Source organism: Equus caballus, chromosome 3, assembly GCF_041296265.1.
Source record: "Equus caballus isolate H_3958 breed thoroughbred chromosome 3, TB-T2T, whole genome shotgun sequence".
NCBI lineage: Eukaryota > Metazoa > Chordata > Mammalia > Perissodactyla > Equidae > Equus > Equus caballus.
This window is the reverse complement of record NC_091686.1, coordinates 32740631-32754864: the sequence shown is the minus strand read 5'-3', so window position 1 is coordinate 32754864 and position 14234 is coordinate 32740631. Positions and strand designations below refer to the sequence as shown.

The window sequence follows — 14234 nt, the reverse complement described above, 5'->3', positions numbered from 1 at the left end:
AAAGCACAGCCCCCACAGTTCCCTGGTGCTGGAACAGGGCGTTCTCAGACTCTCGGCTTTAATACCTGGCCGAGGCGAAGAGAGAGCAGCAACTCTTGGCTTGAGGACCTCAGCGGTGGGCTTCTCCTGGCCTCCTTAGGCTGTTTCCATCTGCAAGACTTTAAGGAGGGCTGCTATCGATGTCCCCTGCCACCTCCACCATGCTGGCCTCCCACCTGGCCTGGCCCTGCAGCTCAGAGCTAAAGCCTCCAGAGTGGAATTGTTCTGCTAATCACCTATAATACCTGGAATTTAGTCAGCACCTGCCTTCTGAGGAGCTCAAAGCCATTTGCAGATCCTGCTGATAAAATGGTGGCCCCCTGCAGCCAGCTAAGCTCTGCTAAATTACTTCTGTGCCAAGAGGCAGTTCTCGAAAGGCTCCTCAGCTGTCCCGGAGACCTCGCAGGCCTTTATGAGCAGGCTCTGCAAGGCTGGGGCCCTGGGAGAAGGGCACTGTGCGTCCAGGCCTCGTCCGGGAGGGAGGGTGTTCTCCATAATTACAGGAGTGCAGTCATCCACGTGGGCTGGTGCACCTGCAGATGCAGCCACAGGCCACTGGCTTCTGGGCAGAGGGAAACCGAGGCAGGACTGAGCCTAGGCAAGGGAGGCAGGCTGGAAGCAGAGAAGAAAGGAGTGCATTTTGGTATGGGGACCAATGGAGTAAAGCAGATGGAGAGAAACCGGGACCAAAGCAAGTTAGGCCTTACCTGAATAGTGTTCTGTTTTCATCAAGAGGTCGTTGGCTCCCTTCCCAAACGTGTCTCCCAGGCAGCCCACCGCTGGGAGAAGCCTCATGAGGGCACCGCCCCAGACACTCTTCTGTGGACCCCTCCCTCCCCTGCGCCTGCTGGAAGATCGGGGGTGGGTGCTGGGAGCTCCCCCCATCCCCCACCGCTGCTCGTTTGCAGCCTCTAACCCAGCTATCCTTCCATGGTTCAGCCCTTTGGACACTGTGTTTGGGGCAGTAGAAGGCACAGAGAAGAATGACCCACAGGCCCTGCCAACTGGCTCTTCAGTGTAATGAATGCCAGAACAGGCTCGCAAACAGGAAGGTGCTGGAGTTCTAGGTGAAACGCCTACGGGGGTTCCCTGGGGAGGAGGGAAGCCTCCAGCAGAGAGAAGCATCCTGGGCGGGCTTCCCTCCTGAGCATCAGGGAGACGGAACAGCCAGGACTCGAGTGGCAGGGCATGACCAGCCCCTGGAAGTTCGAGTGGGCCTGTGCTGTGCCCCGCTGGTTCCCTGCAGCTCCACGGTGGAGCAGGGGTTGGGTGGTGGAAGAGCCTGGCAGCGGGTTCGAGAACCGTCAGCCCCAGGCGTTGGGCCAGGGTTTCAGCTGACGTGTGTGTCGTTTCTGTTCCCACCTCTGATGTCTCACGTACCTGAATGTCCAGACCAGGCAGGGCCCCCGTGTCAGATGTGGTGGGTGCTGCCTGCACGGGCTCCACAGGGCAGGCGACCGTTTAGGAAGGGAAGGGGTATCCGAGTGAATCAAGGAAAAGGAAGTGTCCCTTTGTGCCAGATGTCCCTCCTCTGTGCCGGTGACCAAGTCTTCCCGTGTTAAGAGAAAGTTCGGGATTTGAGAACACACCCCTCCCTCCCTCCCACCAGGCCGAATATCTCTTGTGAAACTGCCAGCAAAGGTTCCAGCTTGCTGAACCACATGGGGGGCACCTGTCAAAAGTAGACCCCCAGACCCCCGGAAACACGCTGCAGGGAAAACGCGCATCTCTGACGGGCTCCTCTCACAGAGCCGGGCTTGGTGTCTTGTGCTCTGGTTTATTGGGGTGGGAGACTGAAGGTGTCCGACTAAGCCTGCAGCTGAATAAATCTTGTCCCTTATTGTCCCTGCTCTGCAGGGAGCTGTCAGCTGGGGCAAGACCTCCCCCCACCCCAGACGGTCCAGCCGTGACTGTCCAGTTTGCTGAGTCACCGGGGAAGGAGCACCACGGGCTGACAACTGGGTGCCGGGTCCCACCGCATCACAGCTCGCCTCTCCACCCCCAGGGGGACGGCTTCGCCAGGCTCCCTCAACTAGGATTCGCTATCCACCTCCCCCAGCCTCCGCCCCTCCCAGGGCCAGGAGAACCACAATTTCAGTTTCGTGGTGGCACACTTAGATTTCACCAGCCAGAAGCTTCCAGTGCCCTGGGGCAGGCAAAGCTTCCCCAGTCAATCAAAGAAGAGGAGGTGAGGCCACAGGGCCTTTCCCGGGGACATGGCCCACCCAGATGGACAGGCCTGACCACCTACCAACCCAGGCTCTGGCAGGATAGGCAACCCCGGCACTGCGGGGCCTCCTTCCTCCAGGCGTGCCCCTGGCCAGGGAGTGTGGGCAGTCACCAATTAGCAAGTTGGGTGGGTTGGCCAGGCCGACAGTGATGCTCAAGCTTAGCCCCAAGCTGCTGGCCCGGGGCTCCGGGGCAGGGACTTGACTCCTGGCTGAGGGTGGGTGCCCTCCGCCACAGGACTGAAGAGGCTGAGCTTAGAGGTGGGCAGTCCTTTCTGGCCTTAGCTGGTGCAGGTGACAGCCCACCCTCACTGCACCCTGCCCACTTAAGCAGAGGACCAAGAGGAGCAGCTGGGCTGGGCTGGAGCTGGGAATGTCCTGCGTGCCCCGATGCATGTGGTGACCACAGAATTGTAGAAATCAGGACAAGTCTGGCAAAACTGCCACCATGGCCATTTCCCTCCCGGCTCCCAGCTGCACCCTGGGGCTCCCTCGCTTAGACAGGAGCCTCCAGCTCCTGTCCCTTAGAACTGCCCTGTTATAGCACAGTGGCGTGGACATCCGCGGTGGTCAGAGCAGTGATAAAGGGCAGAGGCCGGGCTGGCCATGGAGGCAGCGGGACACAGAGTTCTGCTCCCTCTCAGCCTGATCCGCTACAGAAGCCGAGCCTTGGGCTTCTCCCCCTCGGGGGACAGCTGCATTTCTCGGCATGGGTGTGGGGTTTTGGGCTCTGGCCAGCCCAGAACACGCCGGGACCCCTGCGCCGGACTCCACTTCCTCCGCCTCCCAGGCTCCACGCCAGCTTTAATTCCAGGAACATTCCTCACTCCTGAGGGGATCGGAGTTGAGCCTTTTAACGATGCTTTCATTTGACCCCAAAAGGCCCGGAAGCTGAGTTGCAGCCTGGGGACATGCTGGGAAGAGGCAGTCTGCCCTCTGCCTTGGTGAGCCTCATCTTCCCCTCCCAGAACTGGTGTCGGTGAATGGTTCGGGTGGGTTCCACGGGTCTGAGTGAAACTTGCCGTGCCTGACTCAGTTCTTATCAGCCCCAGGCCAGGATCAGGGTTGCTTTCTTGCCCCGGGGCTGCCTGTCTGGCATCTGACGTGGGCTTCGCTGGAGCACAACCCCTCCCCCCACCATTGTGATGGGCGCCCCCATCCTGCTGTGCTCTGGGGGCTGCTCTCTGCTGTTCCTCCTTGAAATCCCGCCTGCTCAGAGAGCCGAGGTCACAGATGGCCTGTTCACAAGGAGGGTCACACAAGAGAACACCAGAGACTGGAAACCTCCATCCCAGTAAACCCAGCTGGGTGACCAGCCATGCCTGGCACACCCACACTCACAGAACTCACTGGGTCAAGAGGAAGCTCACCCTGGTTCGGATTGCCAGAAATTTCCCCTTCTGCTATACATAAACCATTTCCTGAAAGTCCCTCCACTGACCTTAGTGTCATCCCATAGGCCCCCCCCCGACAAGAATCTCACAGCCGCCAAGGAGAGCCTTTTGGAAATGGGCACGTCCTCCCTCTCTTTCCTCCTCCCCATTGTGGTTTGGATTCCCTTCGCCACGTGGGATTCTGTCTTCTGCGTGGGTTCCGGTTGGTCCATCCCTCTAACCTCGAGGCCAGAAAGTGGGGACGTGAGCCGGGGATTAATGGCACAGAGTAAGCTTCCGAAAGCCACGAGGGCAATTGGAAGGCCTGAGCTTAAAGATAATTTCCCTTCTCTGCAAAGACCAGGCAATTAGTCTGAATGGGCAGAGTCAGAGGAGAGCCGGGCCAGGAGAGGACAGGGAGCAGCACAGCCCAGATGGCCACCCCAGAAGAGCGAGCAACTGTCCCCAGCCTGAGACGCAAGGCGGCCACTGATCTCTTCTCCTAGAGGTAAGGGGGGGCAGCCTGGTCCCCCTGCTGTCTTCAGACCTGTCCAAGGCTTGCTCAGGAGCCCTCTCTCTCGGTCCTTCCCCTTCAGCTTCTCTCAGTATTTAACACCACCTTCCGTGTGCCCACCCTGTGCCAAGCCCTTTCCTCTACCTCTTCCCCTGAATTTTTTAAACTGTATCTTTATCTTCTTAGAGCAGAAGTCATATACACTCCTGGGTTTTTTTAATGTAAAGATTATAGAAGTTAATACTAGAGAAAGAAATGCCGGAGCTTCTCCCCACACTGCACCAAACCACACTTCAGTGTGAGCCGTTCCGATTTAAATCACATGAGATATTGAAATTAAATGGCATGTGGAAAGGAAGTTCGTTTTCTTCCCTGTCGGCTGGCAGTGCCCGGGGGAGACGGCGTTCACCTGGGGCACCATCCGTTTGCTGGGAGAGTGGAGCCCGCTGCCCAGGAGAGAGTTTCTGAGAGTTTGGGTTTTGTCTTTAGGGCTGCAGGGAGCCGCAACCCCCTTCACTCCCCAGCTAAGGCAGCTGGAGGCTTCCAGGGAGGTGAGCTGCTCTCCGGGGTCCTGGGACAGCTTGTGGGTGGATCTAGGACTCAGAATCCCCCCTTTCATTGCAGACTCCCACCCTGTGGAATATTTTTATAGCTGGGAGACATAAAGATGGGACTACTGGTGGCAATGTCCTCAGCAGCATTTAATAAGCTGATTGAACATGAGGTTCCTGGGGGCCCCTCAAGGTCACTGAGCACCACTTTGGTCTTCCAGAAAGGCTTGTCCATGCCGAGAGAGGGGCTGACACCACGGCTCGGCCGGGAGCCGTCCACAGCCAGAGTGGGCACCACCTGCCTCTCCAGGTACCAGCCGGGGCCCCGAGCGCTGGCACCTACAGACTTGAAAAACAATTTCCCGCTCTGGAAAAGGAAAGAGCACCAGCACGATTAGAGGCAGTGTACGGAAGGGGGTAAAAAAGCCAGTTCTGAATCTGGCTGGCTGAGCTCAAATCCCGGTCCCACCACTGACCAGCTGGGCAACTTCCTTACCCACTCTGCCTCAGTGTCCACATCTATAAAATGGGTCTAAAGAGGCCTACCTTTCATACTTATTGTCATTGAGTCCGTTCACTCGTGTTGGGCTCATAGGAAGCCCTCATAAACATTCATGACTGTTAGTGACTCATGGCTTCTATTTCCAGACGCTGGCCATGAAAAAGCAGCCACCCTTCTTCTCCACATCAACCCACTTACGTAGGTACCATTATCCCATCTCTCAGATGTGGAAGCGAAAGTGCAGAGAGGATAGATGACTTTCTCTAGGCCATTCATTAATTCATATCTTCAATTCAGAGGGGTTTGATTTTTGATTATGAAATATTTCAAGTATAGAAAATTACAGAGAATACCTGAACACACACTCATGAACCTAACATATATTAACCTTTCGTGGTATTTGCTGAATTTTTTAAGAGATGATATGTTGAGTTAAGACCCCCTTTGTCCTCCTCTCCCATCCTACCTTTTCTCTCCTCTTCCCAGAAGCAGCGACCCCTCTGAAGCTGGTGGGCATCCCTCCCAGATAGTCCTAGGGCGTTATTATGCACCTTTGTAGTTATCATGTATATTTATACACTGCTTTGTCTTTTTCAAAATTCCGATCGATGTCATGCCGTACAATTTTGCTTTTCTCCCACTCGAGATGTTTTTGAGTACTTCCCATGAGGATGCTCATAGATCTAGTTCATTCACACTGGCTGCTGTGTGGTCCTCCATTGAATGAATAGGTCATGATAATCTGCCAGATTGTCTGTCATTCTTCTGACCAACGGTCAGAGCATTTCCAACTTTGCAAGTTTACATGCAGTGCTAGACGGAACACCCCAGGCCTGCCTCCTCATGCTCACGTGTGCGTGTTTCCTGGCACACAGACCCTTCAGTAGAGTGGCTGGGGAGCAGAGCACGAGCCTCCCCAGGTGCGCCCAAGTTGCCCTCCAAGAGTTACCCATTTCCAGCCCACAAGCATGGAACAGCATTCTCAGCTCTCTGGCCAGGACTGGCACTTTCAGGTTTTCAGTCCGGTGGCCATGGAGTGGCATCTCCTCATGGTTCATTGGTTAAATGCTCGTCCTCATCTTCAGCTCGCCAGGCGCTGTGCGTGACTGCCAAGTGACAATGCAAGGAGCAGAAACCCAGTCTCCTGAGCCCACTCGGGAGACTCTAGACAGGCCATCTCTGTTCTTGCATCCTGTGGCTCTTACCAAGCTCTGATTTACATAATCAGCTATTTACATGTCTGTCCCCCCACTGGGCAGTGATCCCCTCCATGACGTGGTCTGGTGTTACTATTTTTTGCATCTTGAGATCTGTGCTGTCTGATACGGCAGCCAGCAGCCACGCGCGGCTCCTGAGGACTTGAAATGTGTCTGGTCCCATTCGAGGTGCGCTCTAGGTGTAAAATACACACCAGCTTTGGAAGACTTAGCAGGAAAAGAAGGAATGTAAACTATCGGATTAATAAATTTTATATTTATTACATGTTGAAATGATAATTTTTGGATAAATTAGGTCAAATGAAATATGCTATTAAAATGAGTTTTGCCTATTTCTTTTTCCTTTTTTAACAAGGCTACTAGGAAATCACAAATGGCACCTGTGGCTTGAATCAGATTTATATTGGATGGCACAGCCCTAGACTTTGCCAGGCTGATGCCTTGTGGCGGATGCCCTTGTGGTGGGGAGTTTGATGAATGAATGAGTGACCGACCAGACACTTGAGAACGGGAGAACCATGGTGTATGCTAGTCCCCTCTGGACCCACCCCTGGTCTTCTCAGACTGCACAGGGAGGCTGGGCCCTTTCATGAGAACCCTGACGCCCTCCCTTCCTCCTTTCTCCTCCTGCCCCTGAAGGAGCGAGGGAGTGGGCGAGGAAGCTGGCCACCTGTGCAGGGCAGACTCGCTATCTGCCGAGCCAGCCTTGCCCCGAGTAAGGCCTCAGGGAAAGCCCCACATTGACCAGGGGAACAACGTCCTGCAGGAAAGCTCAGGCCCCTTTGGAGTGTCGACACAAATAATCCATAACCAGTCTGTAAATCAAAATGAGGGTGAGTTTCCTACAAGCCAGATCTGAGGACTAGCGCGGGGACTTCCTTCCCCAAGGAAGGAAACACACCTGAGAGGTGGGGTGGACAGAGTGCTTAGTACCCCAAAGAGCATGTATGACACATGATTGGAATGTCCCTTTTACGACAGTCACCAGACTGCCCTGCCGGCACAGCGACTGATGGACACAGCAGGGTGGCAGGTCTGCTGTCTTGAGCTGGGTGGTCACAGGGTGGGCGCAGCAATCAGTTCCCAGCCTAGGGAGAGATGCTTATCCTCAAGGAAACACCAATGTGGGGGAAGTTACATCTTTATCTGAAGGGCATTTGTTCTCATCTTTGGGACACAGCAAATGCTTAAAGCAGATACACAGTGCGTGCTCAACGGCCACAGCCACGTCAGGCCCTTTTGGAAAAACAAGGTCAGGCCGAATTAGGTTTACGTCAAATGGCTTCCTCATAGACTCCAATATGTCCTATTGCTTGCCCTTCGTTTATCAGGGGTCTGGTGAGCACCCTCAGCCCTCTCCCAGCCAATGCGTGTGACACCCCCACCCTGCTGGCATTGTCCCCTGTACGTTCCTCCAAAGCCCACAGGAAACCAGGACCACGCTGTAGAGGGCTGTGGGCCAGCCTCTCTGCCTGCCCAAGGCCTCACGGAAGAGAATGCCAAAGCTGCGCTCGGCCCCCGGGCGCGGCGCCCAGGCCCTGCACGCCACGGCGCCCGCTTTGATGTGAAGAAAGGTTAACTTTGAAGCTGCCAGTGGAGCGGCCGAGCCAGGCGGGCCTTGAGAAAAGAGCTCTAAGCTTCTAGCTCACAGCTCTGCTGAGTGACCTCTGAGCAGATGGGGACCCCGGTCTGACGGTCAGGCAATTCCCCTCTCTTCCCAGAAGTCTGACCCATCTGGAATCTTTGGGGAGAAATATTTCACTTAAGTAGAAGTTTTGGGTAACTGAATTTTACTCCTTTTTTTTTTTTTTTTTTTTTTTTTGAGGAAGAGTAGCCCTGAGCTAACATCTGCTGCCAATCCTCCTCTTTTTGCTGAGGAAGACTGGCCCTGAGCTAACATCCGTGCCCATCTTCCTCTACTTTATACATGGGATGCCTACCACAGCATGACGTGCCAAGCAGTGCCATGCTGCACCCGGGATCCGAACCGGCAAACCCCGGGCCACCGAAGCAGAACGTGCAAACTTAACCACTGTGCCACCGGGCTGGCCCCATGAGTTTTACTCCTTTAGGCACAATGCTTAAACATATTTTAATGGTTTTAGGTGGGAAATGTTTAACAATGGCAATTATCCTTTTCTCTGACAAATGTGACCATTAGGTACGAGGGTAGAAGGTTGAACAGCAACACCCTCAGGCACTGTTGAGCATGGAGGGCTGTCCCTCCACCAACAGCCAGCCGCACTTTCTGGGTCTTCGGTCTGCTTTTCGTGGTCTTCATTCTTTTTCTCTGCTACCTGGCGTCATCAGCTCGCGCTTCTTGCTGTATCAGAGCATCTGCCTTCTGCACCCTTCCGTGACCTCACTCTCGCTGTGGCCCATTAGAGCCCCTTCGAAATGACTTCTCAGCTGAGCTGGAAAGGCCACACTTATCCAGGTGTACGTAAAGTAAGGGCCCGGGTTTGGACCAGGTCCCACCTCTGACCCCTGGGCGGAAGCGGCACAGAGCTTTTGGGCGTGGACAGGTGAGGTCCCCAGACATGCCCTCAAGTCAATGGCACTACTGTCCTTATAAGAATATGTTGCTATATGAACAGGAATGCCTTTTCAAAAGCCACAAATTCCCGGCAGATGACAAAGTGCCAATTGCCTTCTCAGCAAGATGGCTCATGATATGCTATTTCCCAGAATTTGGCAAGATCAAAATTAATTCAACAAGCAACATGTCACCCCAGGGCTGAAGGAGGCCCTAGACAAGGAGCCATCATCAATTCCTCTGCCCCATCACATCCCACAGGCCGCAGATCCTGTCCCCGCTTCCGCCCCCCACCTCTCAGGACCTCCCCCATCTCTCCACACCCACCACCTCAACCCCAGCCCCGGGTGAGGCCCCCAAATCTCCTGCCCTGGGAGGTCCCACCCCAGAGCCCAGAAGACAGATGGAAAATCCCCCACACACCCACCATTAAACACCACTGGTTCTGGAATATTTTTTAAAATAGTTCTTATAATTTTGCATTTGGCGTTATTTGGCTATACGCAACTAATGTAATTTAAAGTTGGCTGTGAGCGCTCAGCAATCGCACAGACTCGAACGCTTGTGACGTTTCAAACTTCCTGAAACTTCTGTGAAGACTCAATTTAACAACGAATAACATTTCGATGTCTTAAGTCAACTCTTACTAGTTTCTAGTTTGTAGTTTTCTCTATAGTTTAGAACCCATGGATTTTTTTTTTTTTTTCACTTAACTCTTGGACTGGGGAATCCATTCTCCTCATTCAAGTTTCAAAGGGATAAAGGGATGGAGCGTCAATGGGCTGGGAAACACGTGATTTGAGTCCTGCTCTCACGGGTGCCCTGGGCTGTCAGAGGGGGCCCCTCCTCGACCAACCGTGTCAGGTTTCAAAGGGGTGGAGCACTGTCTCCCGCGGCCCTGCCCGGCCCCAGACCCTCCCCCCCAGGCCCTCCCCACGGCGGCCAGCAGAACTGCTTTCTGATGGAAGCTCCAGAGATTCTGCATGTGTAGTCACAAGCCAATGCAGAGCCAGGCCCTTCTCCCTTCTTCACCAGAGGGGTGAACCGTCCTTCCCTCTTCTGCGCTCGGCTTCTTCACGTGGAGATCTTTCCAATTCAGGAGGTAAAGAGCTTTGCTTGCAGAGCGATCTTTTTTGGTTTTCTATTGTTTTTTTTTTCCAGCTCTGGGACAATTTTATAGGCTCACGGAGACCCCACAGAACAAGGCACTCCCACCTCCTGGTGCAGACCCCCCCAGCCCCTTACTGCTTTCCCTGCCCGCCCCCTCAAGCCACCCCTCCCCTCAGCAGAGTGGAGCCATCTTTCAGCTGCCTCTCCGATCTGGCCACTTCCCTGCTGAACACGCCTCGAAGACCAGCTCCTGCCATGGTTACAGAGTCCAGACTCCTGAACACGACCCCAGGGGCCTGCTGGTCTGGCCGCCTCGGACCCCAGGCCAACGCTCATGCTGCCCTCATGCCCTCAGCTCCTTCCCAGGGCCTCCAGCGGGCCTTCAAGGCAGGGCCACCTTGCTGTTACTCTCTTCCTGCCATCGTCCCTCAGGGATGCCTTCCTGCCTTGTCCCCAAGCCCTGCCATCTTCCCCTTCCACCCCTGAACTTTGCTCCTGTAGCCCCCATCGTGCTTGCCATCATACGTATCAGGGTTCCCTGCCCCACTGGCCTGTGGACTACATGAGGCAGGGCTGTGCTTGTCTGTCCCCAAACTGCCAGCACCTGACAGAGTGCAGGCCCGTGAGAGATGCTCAGGAAGTCATGAATGAATGAATGGATGAGCGAATGACTGCTCCAGTTCTCCCCATCACAAGTGTGGGCCGAGAAACACGTGACGTGATTCCTGCTCCCACTCGTGCCCCTAACGCACGGGCCCTGGGCTGTCAGAGTGGGCCCCTCCTCACCCGCATCTTCCGGGCAGCCCTCCGCCGCTCTGGGGCCACGCTGTTTCTTCCCTTCTATCATCGCCTGCCTCCCCTCCTCACTTTCACCTCCTCTCTGCTCCAGCCGCTTCTGCTTTTGGTCTTCCTTCCTCTTTCCGCACGGCTCCTGCCCGTCCTGTCGGAGGGCCGCCTTCTGCCCCGCTGGCTCCTCTCTGCAGGTGGGCGGGCCCCTCCTTGAGGCCCCCAGGCTCCTCCTCTCTTTCTGCTGCAGAGCCAGCCCTCGGGCTGCTGCTGGGACTCCTCCGCAGGTCACCTTGTCACCTGGCCGGTGCGTCCCTGGGGGAGCTGCCTCTTCCTGCCTCGGCTCAGGTGGCTGCCCCTCGGAGGTGTTAACGTGGCAGCTGTGGTGGTGGTGGTCGTGTTACAGCTTTAATGAGGTGTAACTTGCATACCATAAAAGTCACCTGTTTTAAGTGCACAATTCAAGAATTTTTAGCAAATTTACAGATCCCTCTGCCCATCTGCAGCCTCTCCTTATTCCCAGCCCCGACCCCTGGCAACCACCAATCTGCTTTCTGTTTCTCCATACATTTGCCTGTTCTGGACGTTTCCTCTACATGGAATCAGACCATCTGTGGCCTCTCATGTCTGGCTTCCTGCGTTCTGCATGACGGTTTTGAGGTGCATCCACGTCGTAGCGTGTCGGGGCTTCATTCCTTCTTACGGCTCAGTAATATTCCATGGTATGGATGGACCACAACTTGTTGTCCATCACCAGGATGGACATCTGGGTTGTTTCCACCTTTTCACTGTTGTGAATCATGCTTCTGCGAACACTCGTGTACAAGGCTTTGTAGGGACATATGTTTTCGTTTCTCTTGGATGGGTACCTAGAAGTGGAATTGATGGATTGTATGGTCAATAAACGTTTAACTTTTTTTTTTTTAAGACCTTTATTAACAGGGGCTTGCAGTTTGTTGACTTTTTTGAAAAAATCAAGTTGTAAACTTTTATTACAAATTAAAAATGAGGTTCTTAAAAATCTCAACTTGACCAGATATGAAACAATTTAAAAACCTTTAAAGGTGTATTGAGAAAAACCAGGCTTTTTAAAAAAAAAAAAAAACACAGTTGTCATTACCAAAAAGAGACATCTTTAGGTAAAAATACTAAAAACCCCACGCTGCATAGATAATGCAGATAGTTCTCTCCTTATCTGGTCAACAGGCCAAAAGCAAGCACTTAAGGTCTTCAGCTCCAATCTTTTGTTCATTTCTTATTGCTGGAATTTCATATTCATTTCTTCTTGTTGGATGACTAAACCGGACGATGGCAGAGATGGTAAGCCGGCACTTACTCAGCCCCGCCCTGCTCAGCCTGGGGAGCGGACGAATTCTCAGCTGGTGGATCGGCTGCTTTTGTCTCTTTGCCATCTTGTGGTTTAGGGTTTTCTGGGCATCTGCGTCAGTAATTGAAGTTGCGGCGGTACCGACGTTGAGGTGGCTGCTGACCGTGGGTCTCATCGCCTTGAATTTCCTTATCTTCTTCATTGCCATCCTCTCTGGGCTGTCTTTGGCCAGGAGGGCCCCTGCGGAATCGTGGTCTATAACCCGGATACATATTCTGCCTCACTGGTCTACCTTGTTCTCCTGCACCCTGGTTGTCAGCACCCTCCATCACTTCTCCTTGCACAGGAGGGTTGGAATACTGTGGTCGACGCCCATAGGGTCTCCGCATGTAGTAAGGTGGGAACCGTTGCCTGCGGTAGGGCCGGCGCTGTTGGGCCTGGCCTTCGGGAGCGCTCTCCGATCCCTCATTCTTTTCCCCTCTCTCACTATTCTGGTAATTCTGCTGGTAATTGCGTGGAGGACCCCTGCGACGTGGACAGCGTCTATAATGGTTACGGTCTGCTGCATATTTACTGCCTTGCACTGGAACTCCACCAGGACCTGTAACATTTGCCGACTCCGCACCCTTTTCTCCTTCAACAACATCAAACTCCACAGTCTCTCCATCTCCTACACTGCGAAGGTACTTCCTGGGGTTATTCTTCTTTATGGCAGTCTGGTGTACAAATACATCTTCCTTGGTGTCATTCCTGTTGATGAAACCATATCCGTTTCTTACATTGGACCATTTTACTGTTCCCAAAACCTTCGTTGAGATGACCTTCTTGTCCCCGCCGGCAGGCGCCGCCGATGTGAGGCTGCCCGGGCCGCCGCTCCCTGCGCCACTGCCCGTGGTGCCGGGCTTGGTGTCGGCAGCGCGGAGGGCGGGGGCGAGGGCGGGGGCGGTGGAGGGGGGTGCGGCGGGCGGCTGCTGGGTCTCGGCCTCGCTGCTCGTGGTTGCGGTGCTGGTGACTGGGGCCGGCTGCGGCAGCTGCGGCTCCTCCCGGGGTGTGATGGTAACTAGGCCGGCGGCGGCGGTGGGGCTGCTCAGGGCTCTCTGGGGTCCGCTCTCCGCTCCCGCTACCGATCGAACTCTAAACGTTTAACTTTTTAAGAATCTGCCAAACTATTTTCCAGAGTGGCTGCATCCTTTTTACATTGCCAGCAGTAATATAAGAATTTCTCCACATCTTCACCAACATTTGTTATTTTCCTTTTTTAAAAAAATTCCAGCCATCCTAATGGATGTGAAGTGGCATTTCAGTGAGCTTTCGATTTGCATTTCCCTCACGACTAATGATATGGAGCTTCTTTTCATGTGCTTCTTGACCATTTGTGTATCTTCTTTGGTAAAATATCTAATTTTTTTAATTTAATTTTTTAAATTTAAATTTAATTTTTTAATTGGGTTATGTGCCTACTTGCCAATGAGTTCTAAGTTCTGGATGTACGCAGTCCCCTATCAGATAAATGATTTGCAAATGTGCTCTCTCGGTCTGCAGCTTCGCTTTTCATTTTCTTAATGGTGTCTTTTGAAGTTGTTAATTTTACTGAAGTGGCCACTGGCTCTCGTGACTTTCCGTCCGTTGGCGGGTGCTGCTGTTTCTGCTGCTGAGACGGCCTGGGCTTTTGAGGGGCTGTTCCAGATCTGCCGTCTCCTGCACGATTCGCGCCGTGGGGGGGATTGCTGCATTCTCACCTGACTCCCATCAACAGCGTTCATTGACAGGCAGCAAAGTACCCAGGCTCTGTCACCCACCAGGCTGAGACCCGGGGTCAGTGACAGCACCTCTTCAGGCGTCAGTCACCTCATCTATACGAGGGGGTAATAGCAGCACCTGCCTCAGAAGGCCATGTAAAGTCAGTACTTAAAACAGGGTGTGTCTGGTACTTAGCTGAAAACGAGCATTGGCTGTGCTCTGTCTGGTTCTCTCGAAGTCACAGGGAATTCATGCGCACTCTCTATTTCGGTCCCGCCTTCAGCTGTCTGGGCTTGTGCTCCTCACCCCAT

General features: G+C 53.8%; 1 pseudogene; it reads right to left on the bottom strand.

The window, feature by feature from the left end:
* Positions 1-12057: 12057 nt before the first annotated feature.
* On the bottom strand, positions 12058-14234 carry LOC100070389 (Y-box-binding protein 1 pseudogene; annotated as a pseudogene).